Below are 10,303 nucleotides of genomic sequence, written 5' to 3'. Positions count from 1 at the left end.
CTTTCATCTCCCGCATATCCGGAGCACACTTGTAGAACATCTGAGGTCTGCCTCAACACAATCAACTTTTAAATCAGGGCTCCAAACGTTTCTACTTGCCACAGCTTTTTATGAAAATGTAGGTCGGACCTGGTGTAACCTTTTAACATTTAACACTTATTTTAACATTTTCTTCTAAATGAGAAAAAGTGTTTTGATTGTCCTTTTAAATGTTGTATACATGGGATCCCTATGTAAAGCACTGACCACTGTGTTTGAAGGGTTCTATAGAAATATACTTGGCTCCATTACTACTGGGGACACATCTTATGTGGAATTGACAGCATCAGGGCAATAAGGGTATCCCTTAGCTCTGCTGCACATTTGTGTTTTTCAAATAATTCAGTGTCATTGCATTACATTTTGGTAAGATTGTTGGAATGAGCAACTTAACAATCACATTCATGTTGTAAAATTATGTTATTTAGTTTTATCTTACATTTTTAAGAGGGATTGTTTTTTCAGCATTTGCACTTTACAATAAAACCCTAACTGATCTTGGCTAAATTCTCTATCTTTTTAGTCATTATTTTTTTCAGATGCTCTCTCTTAATAAATTCCGTAATTCATCATTATGTGACCAACTTTAGGCTGAAGATATTCATATCATATTCAAATTCTGTTCGGTCTGTACAGTCAACAGAATATATACATTTGTATGATTTGGTTATCAGGCATGCAAACTAGTCACCTTTCGGCGATGTGTGTGATTCGTGGAGATCCATTGGGAAACATTGGGGGTGGGTCTACAGTCTGACGGAAACGAGACGATAACTAAATAAAAATCAATTTAGGATGACAAAAACTACGACGAAATCTTTTGACACTTTCGTTATCGAATAAAAACGAGACGAAAATGTAAGCGGGACGATTTGGGAAGCGATCCAATCTGAACTAAGCTCTTTATGTGGGGAAGTAGTACTGATAGTCCCGCCCATAGACATCTTATAAGTAGACGCAGCATCGACCGCTACTGCCTACTGGCGCTGACGAGACGCGGGGCCGCCATCTTGGAGTGGTGATCCGCTCCACTCAGTGTAATTCATTTGGCAGGAGCAATGAACTGTTAGCGCATTTAATTAATCTTACCTCACTGAATACCACTGATTTTCACGCAGTTTTTTGTCATATGTGTAGCTATGATAAAGGACACATGTTTTGCCGTGTTTTATTATTCATAGTTGGCTTAACAGTAATAGAATATTCTTATATGCTATAAGTGACCAGATGTCCGAGATCAAAACTGGGAATATAATCCCCGAGAAGGGGAAAAAAACGGTCAGCTATTTTTAAGTAGAAGAAACAATATGATTAGGTTATATATACATATACGTACTGTATATCCTACATAAACAATGTATGAATACATTAGATATCTTAGGGACTTATAGACTGTATCTCTGTTGCTGCAGCAGCAGAGTTTATTCTGTCTTGACAATTTGTAATGATATTTTGTATTACATTCTTCCCTTAAATTATGTTTAGAGTGATTGTTTTATATGTATTTTTGTATGTATGTATGTCGCTTTGGATAAAAGCGTCTGCCAAATACTTAAACATAAATAAATAGTATTTCAATTTTGTTACTTGAATGACTTATTCATGGTTCCAATTATACTGTTAAGAAAGTATTGTCTTATACTTTGCCTAAAATTAGACAAAATAGAACATTTCCTTACAAAGACGAATGGGGCCGGGGAACTAAGTTTTATTTTATTTTATTAATTTTATTTTTTTATTTAATATTTTCCTTGTAGAATTCAGCAAGATTAAAAGTGCAAATATATCAATAAAAATTGGGAATTATACACAAGTTAACATTCAATTCAATTTTATTTATAGAGTGCCAAAACATTACACGTCTCACGGCGCTTTATTTTTGAGTATTGAACATTCAGAGAGAGCCCATGAGTAACAGGGGCGAGGAAAAACTCCCTAGAATTGGAGATACATATAGGAAGAAACCTCGAGCAGATCCACGACCCGAGGGCCTGACCCATCTGCCTAGGGTGAGTTACAGGGCAGTGCGGTTTGTATACATGATAAATTAATAGGTTAGTTAGGTGTAGAGAATAGAACATGGTGTTTAGAGCCACCTGGGGTGTATGTTACAAAGAGGTGGGATGGTTACCTTACCAGTATGATAATGCATGAATCCCATTTAGTGTCAGAAAGTTCAAATAGTCTAGTGTAGGGATGAATTGTCATAGGGATTAGGAATTGTCATAGGGCAGTAGTGGATCGCTAGGCAGCGCAGGCCAGGTATCCGGTCAAGGGGACAGCAACAGGCGATGGTAGGGCAGTCATAGGGATGGGACTTCAGGTGCGATGAGGGCCAAATACAAGGATGGCTAATGACTGGTAATGGTTTACCTCACAAGTGAGGTAAGGGGGAAGAGAGAGATATATAGAGTGGGTTAGTATTGCTATACGTTTCATGGTTAGTATTAAGTGTATCAATGGTACTATATAGTGTTACACTATAGAGAGAAAAGGCAAGAAATGTTATATATTGATAATATGATTTATCAAGTCTCAGTTCATAGCCGGGTGAACACAGTAGTTCAACAGTAATCCCAAAAAATACCCCATTCCAGTTGTCAGGTAAGTGTGGCAGGACCTTTTCATCACACATTTCACGAAGGTGGGCTACACAAAATTGGGTTGGAAAGCTAGACTAGCTATACTGTATAGCCACTGTCCATCTGATTGTCTAGTTAGCTAATATCATCATACGTGCTTTTACTGGCTTGATATTCGCTGCTATGGTTAAGGTTAGGTTTAGGGTTAGGGATAAGGGTGAGGATGAGGATAAGGGTGAGGATTAGGGTAAGGTTGGGGGTGAGGGTAAGTGAGGCGGGCGGTTAGGGTATAGGGGAGGGGAGAGGTTAGGTTTAGAGGAGGGGGGGGGGAAGGTATGAGTAAAGGAGGGGAGGGGGAGGTAAGGGTGTATGGGGGGGGGGGGAGGACAGAGGTCAGGGTATAGAGGGGGAGGTTAGGGTATAGGGGAGGGAGGTTGGGAGAGGGAGGGGGGAGGTTAGGATATAGGGGAGGGGAGAGGTAACCTTACCTCATTAGGGTAACATGCATGTGTATAATAAAAATTACCATACAACAAGCCACACAACCAGGTCATTTTAAATTATTTTATATCATAAAACATCAGTATACATTTCAACATCTGTGCACACAGTGAAACAATTCTGGGATATGATTAAAAAAAAACAATGGTTCATCGTGAGACCATCTGACCCTAACTCTTTCCCTAACACTGAACCATGAGGAACCCGCGAAGGAACCCTTGAGAAATAAGGAACCCTTGACAACCCGTGACTTAAGTCACGTCCTGCGAGGTAGAAGTTGCATCTGAAGTCTCCACCGTCCAGCTCCGACGAGGCGCCGTCAGTGGGTCACTGAAATGTTGCAAGAGGAAAAACACAAATCGTTAGCCTCGTAGCATAATCTATGTTGCTAGCCATAGGCCAACAATGTCAATGAGGCTACCAATGTCGATTACACTATGAGGCTACCCATGTCGATTACGCTATGAGGCTACCATGTTGATTACACTATGGGGCTACCAATGTCAATTATGCTACAATTGGGAATTTGTAATTCAGGAATATAGTAAAACATTCTGTGAATTTAACAGCATAGCTTTGGTGGTGAAACGATGTAAAAAAAACCTGTTGGTATTAACCTTCCAAAGACTTGAGCAGTCCCATCGTAGTCCTCGTCTCGCTCCTGGTGGGTCGTCAGCTTAATCTGTTCACAATACAAACACACATTAAAAGGGTGATGTTACGTTACCAAGTGTGAGTGTGACCAGCTGTTACGTTTTAGTGTCCACCTTGATGTACGCTGGATAAACTATAGTAGTAGCAGCTGATGTGACCTTAATTATTTCAAATCACAGCTTTGGCTAAAATTCACAGAATGAAAAATCTGAAGGAAAAACTAATGAAGACTCTCTACGATTGTTTGAAATAATTAAAAAGAACCTCCAGGTGTCAAGTGTTTGGTTATGGTTACCCTCTGGTCCACAGCCTCCGGTCCAGCCTGGTGCCCCATTCCTGGTCCAGGGGGATCTGGATACCCTCTGGTCCAGCCTGGTGCCCCATTCCTGGTCCAGGGGGATCTGGATACCCTCTGGTCCAGCCTGGTGCCCCATTCCTGGTCCAGGGGGATCTGGATACCCTCTGGTCCAGCCTGGTGCCCCATTCCTGGTCCAGGGGGATCTGGATACCCTCTGGTCCAGCCTGGTACCCCATTCCTGGTCCAGGGGGATCTGGATACCCTCTGGTCCAGCCTGGTACCCCATTCCTGGTCCAGGGGGATCTGGATACCGTCTGGTCCAGCCTGGTACCCCATGCCTGGTCTAGGGGATCTAGTTACCCTACATTATAATTAAGTGCGAGAAAAGCACTAGACACATCCACATAATAATAATAATAATAATAATAATAATCCACCCTGGTGACCCATACCTGGTCCAGTGGGATCTGGTCACCTGCTGGTCCTCAGCCTCTGGTCCACCCTGGTCCAGGAGATCCTGTGAAGTCAGACAGCATCTTTATAGACCCGTGCACATCACGGTCTCGAATCTAACTACCAACCCCCCGCAGGAGCCTCTTACCTTGAGCTGGAACGACGATGGAGATCTTGGGGTGCTTTGGTCGTCTTGTTGCAAAATACAGCCAACAGACTTACCTTGACCTAGTAGTTTGTTGCTGTTGGTTCATGTACAAATAATTGACTATACATTTCATATCCCCCCCATTTAGCAAATAATTCCCACCCATAAACAAGGCTGACAACAGTACAAAATAACAAACTGTTCTCATGCCTTTTGTCTACTTCCTTACTACTCTCTAAAACATCGCATGCACATCGCATGAGTGTTGCCTTACTGATCAGGGTGCGATCTGAGTGACCAGAGATGCATGCTGGGATACTGTGCCATCTGACGCCTACAGTTCTGTAGAGGTTCCCCCTCAGGAGAAACCAAGTTTTCAAAAGGCTGTCGTGACATCAGTTACATGACCTGGAACGTCCGTCAAGACCATGACAGGGACTCCCCAAGGAGAAATGCCAAAGGGTAGGCTGTGAGGCTCCCCCTCTCGGCGACTAGAATACAACAGCTCTTACAGGAGAGAATCATGGTGCACATTTCAACGTTCCTCTTCATAGACCTTGAAGCCCCAGTGAGGCTTTCTAAACCTCTTCTGAAGAAGAGCACAACTGCAGCTCGACAGGGACGCTAGTTGGGATGATTCCAAGATGGTTTCCGATTCAGCCCGAGAAATACTTGGATCTCAGGGCAGGATTACAGGAGATCCAGAGGGCTTGCCAGCAGTCCATCATGTTGAGGTTAGGTAGGGAAGCCACGTTGCAGAATGTTTCATCTTCCATCTTCAGTTAGTTGGTTGGTTTCTCATCCGATTCTGTCCATTCGGAATGCCGTTAGTCCATCATACCAAGTAGCCATTGTCGCTTCCCATTGTTTGCATGATTCAGTCACACTACAGTCCAAGCTGCATGACACTCAAGTCATCCTGTCCAGTGTGTAGAAGGTTGAATTGAGATCCAGATGCTAGATCGCTCCAGGCTCTTGCTGTATTGAACACCCACTTTGTTATCCTCTTTGATTTAGGCCACAGACTTGAGTCATCAGAAACATCCGACCAAATGACACTCAAGGGTGTTTCAGGAAGAGTAGCATCCTCCTATAGCTGAAAATTAAAATGTTCAGGTAATACAAGCCAAGTAGAAAAATTTCCCCTCACACATGTGGTGCCCAGTACCAGGTTAAAGATTGCCCCTCTCACACTTAGTGCCCCATGCCAGGGCAACGATTGCCCCTCTCACACTTAGTGCCCCATGCCAGGGCAACGATTGCTCCTCTCACACTTAGTGCCCCATGCCAGGTTAAATATTGCCCCTCACATGAAGTAGTGCCCCATGCCATGCAAAGATTGCCCCTCACACTTAGTACCCCATGACATGCAAAGATTGACCAGTACCAGGTTAAAGATCACACCTTTATTATCACGAGAGGAGAGACCAGTGGAGGGTTTGTAGGTCTTTGAGAGAGGAGAGACCAGTGGTGGGTTTGTAGGTCTTTGAGAGAGGCGAGACCAGTGGAGGTTTTGACAGAGACCAGCGGTGGCTTTGTAGGTCTTTGAGAGACGAGACCAGTGGAGGGTTTGACGGAGAGACCAGCGCTGGGTTTGTAGGTCTTTGAGAGACCAGTGGAGGGTTTGACGGAGAGACCAGTGGAGGGATTGACAGAGAGACCAGTGCTGGGTTTGTAGGTCTTTGAGAGACGAGATACCAGTGCTGGGTTTGTAGGCCTTTGCGCCCTGCCCTTCACAAAGAAAAGAGAACACTTCCCGGGGCTCCCGCCAGCTTCTCCGGGGTCGTTTGCATTACCGCACTGGACGCCTCGCAGCGCCTATCTCCGCCTCTCCAGATTTGGGAATCTGAACCCGACTCCCTTTCGATCGACAGAGACGAGAGACCAGTGGAGGGTTTGTAGGTCTTTGAGAGGAGAAACCAGTGGTGGGTTTGTAGGTCTTTGAGAGGAGAAACCAGTGGTGGGTTTGACGGAGAGACCAGTGGTGGGTTTGTAGGTCTTTGAGAGAAGAGAAACCAGTGGTGGGTTTGACGGAGAGACCAGTGGTGGGTTTGACGGAGAGACCAGCGGTGGGTTTGTAGGTCTTTGAGAGAGGAGAGACCAGTGGACGGTTTGATGGAGAGACCAGTGGTGGGGGGGCTAGGGCTAGGGCTTCAAAGCGTACGGAGGGAAACATTGGAACGTGCTCCGTGGTTCTCAGGTGCAGGAACCAGGTTGGGTTCTAGTTGCTGAGAGGGACAGCCCTCACATCTCGCCCCCTGGTGTGTCTCCTTGAGGAGTCCCTGTCTCCATCCTGAAGGACGTTCCAGTTCATGTAACTGACGTGACGACGGCCTCTTAAACACTAGGTTCCCCTGAGGGGGAACGTCTACACAACTGAAGGCCTCAAACAGCGCAGAACCCTCGCATGCATCTCTGGTCAGTCAGTCACACACCCTTATCAGTAGGACAACACACATGGGATGTGATGCAATGATGAGGAATGTAGTAGGAAAGTGGACGGATAAAGTATCTTCTAGGGACGAATGAGGCATGAGAACAGGGGGGGGAAGAGAGAGAGAGAGAGAGAGAGAGAGAGAGAGAGAGAGAGAGAGAGAGAGAGAGAGAGAGAGAGAGAGAGAGAGAGAGAGCCAGAGAGAGAGAGGCCAGAGGGGCCAGAGGGGGGGGCGGGGCCAGAGGGGCCAGAGGGGGGGGCGGGGCCAGAGGGGCCAGAGGGGGGGGCGGGGCCAGAGGGGGGGCAGGGCCAGAGAGGGGGCAGGGCCAGAGAGGGGGCAGGGCCAGAGAGGGGGCAGGGCCAGAGAGGGGGCAGGGCCAGAGAGGGGGCAGGGCCAGAGAGGGGGCAGGGCCAGAGAGGGGGCAGGGCCAGAGAGGGGGCGGGGCAGGGCCTACGTTGGGCGGGGCAGGGCCTACGTGGGGCGGGGCAGGGCCTACGTGGGGCAGGGCCTGAGAACCGGTTCAAACTAAACGCTGTCAGCCCACAGCATTAAAAGAAAATGTTGTGACTCACAGTTCGCAGTTTCTTCTTCTTCGTGGTTCGATCGTGATACTCACAGAATCGGTTTCTTCTTCTTGAGCTGTGAAGGAGAGCAACGAGATTAGTTTTACGGCTTGTGTGTGTGTGTGTGTGTTTTAATTAGTGATTAATCCAATAAATCCAAATAAGTTATTAAAATAAGTTATTTTTCCCATCTAACTACGACGGTAACCGAGTGCGGAGTCATTGTGTGACGTCATGGCCCCGCCCCCCTACGTCTTCCGCCGCCAACTCCGTCATGGAGTCATTGATAAATATCTGCAGCCGCGTCACCCGGCGAAAAATATCAATTAACTCAATTACAAACAGCTTACGACGACATACATCCAGAACTACCATTATTCAACTTATCAAGTAGGCCTAGAGTAAAAAACAATTAAGATAAATTATAAATAAGTGTCCTACTCACAGCAGGTCCGGATGTAGCGGGTCGTTTTACTTCAAAAAGTGTTCGTTAATTAACCCGACGGTCAACCTGGAAAACAAAAGGACCAGACGGATCATTAGTTACTTTCATAACTTCAACCGGACGTTTCTAACCATGTTTCGGTTAAACTACTAAAATAACGTCAATATTAACCGTGTAATGGAGACGGCTCAGCGTCTTTTTCAATCTAACCTGTGGTGGAGCCAACAGCTGACGGAGCGCGAGCAGCAGCACAGTGAGGCTCAATGGAGACGCAGCGCAATCCGCACCGAGACCCGCGAAATAATCAGCGAATAATCAGTGGAACTACATGCAGGTGTGCGCCGCCATAGATATATGTGTGTGTGTGTGTGTGTGTGTGTGTGTGTGTGTGTGTGTGTGTGTGTGTGTGTGTGTTGAGCGGGGGTGGGAGCAGGGCAGTTGCTAGGAATTCTGGGCCCCCTGAAAGAATATCGGTGTGGGCCCCTTTCCCCCATTCATTGCCACCTTAAATGTTCTTGTTTCTTGTGTTCTTGACGGTGCCTGGTGTAATACACCCAATTTGTTTCCTTTTTTACATTTAACGACTTAACAAGTATTATTATGTATTATTAATTGTCTTATTCTCATTTCCCTGATTTGCAACACGTTATTACACCTCTGATTGCAAATACATTTTCAATTAACAACTCAACAAATAGGTGTGGGTATTTTATTGTATTTAACAATCAAGCACTGATATGCAAAAAACAGTGTCCTGGCTCAAGATAGTCCACAGGTAAATATGTAGCATTTAACTTAAATGTGCAAGTGAAATAGAGCACATGGAATACGTTGTTGTAAAACAAATATCAAAAACAACAACAAGCCTCATCTAATCTCAATTAAAGTTTAAATTGGCTTGTTTGTTCACTGTAAGTCTCATCGCTCACTCACTTCCGATGAGGAAGAGAACCATGGGAAGAAGAACGAACCGCGGTGTGGACCAAACCATTTTTTAAGAAGGGGCCAAGGGGATTATTGAAATTATTAAAATTAGAATATTGTATGATTTGTGGCTTTGTTTTAATTCGGATTCATTCAAATGAATATATATTAGTTCAGTGTATGCATAATCATTTTGTCATAGAGGCTACTGGGGGCTGTGTGTGGGCCCTAGCAGGCTGTGGGCCCTTATAATTGTCATAACCTTTCCCCCCTATACGACGGCGCTGGGTGGGGCTGAAAGTGTGTGAACCTTTAGACTAGACTAAAACTTTAGACTGGACTAAAGTTAGACTAGACTAAGGTTTTTTTTGTGGTTTTTCTGGGTTTTTTCAGGAGTTTTTCGGGAGCTTTTCACGAGTTTTTCAGGGGGTTTTCAGGGTTTTTTGAAGGGGAGCCCAGAGCTAGGCTCTAAACAAGCCTAGCTCTGCCGCCGCCGTCAAAATCTCACTCTGAACTCAGTTCAAAACTTGAGAGCCCTGTAAATGTATAGATATTATATATATATAATATATATATGTAAATGTATAGATATTATATATATATATAATATCTATACATTTACAGGGCTCTCAAGTATACAAGATACATATATATATATATATATATATATATATATATATCAAGTACAAGATATATATAATATATAATATCTATACATTTACAGGGCTCTCAAGTTTTGAACTGAGTTCAGAGTGAGATTTTGTCGGCAGCGGCAGAGCCGACAAAAGAGCGAAAAAAGAGTTTTTCACGTTTTTCAGAGTTTTTCTGGGTTTTTTCAGAGTTTTGTCGGACTTTAATCTGACTTTAATCAGACTTTATTCAGACTTTAATCAGACTTTATTCTGACTTTTCAGGACTTTCAGGAGTTTTTCAGGGTTTTTTCAGGAATTTATTCAGACTTTATTCAGATTTGAATCAGACTTTATTCGGACTTTAATCAGACTTTATTCAGACTTTAATCTGACTTTATTCAGACTTTAGACTAAAACTTTAGACTAGACTAAAGTTAGACTACACTATCTTTTTGGGGAGTTTTCAAAAAAAATAAAAAATAAAATAAAAACTAATAAAAATAAACTGGGGAGTTAAAAAAAAATTAAAAATATATATATTAAAAAAAAAATTATATGTAAAAAATATATATTAATATATATATATTAAAAAAAGTATAACAAAAAATTATATTAAAAAAGATAATAAA

The sequence above is a fragment of the Micromesistius poutassou genome (assembly GCF_964030765.1).
Source record: "Micromesistius poutassou genome assembly, chromosome: 7".
In the NCBI taxonomy this organism is placed as follows: Eukaryota; Metazoa; Chordata; class Actinopteri; order Gadiformes; family Gadidae; genus Micromesistius; species Micromesistius poutassou.
The sequence above is the reverse complement of the archived record's forward strand: the minus strand, read 5'-3'. Positions refer to the sequence as shown.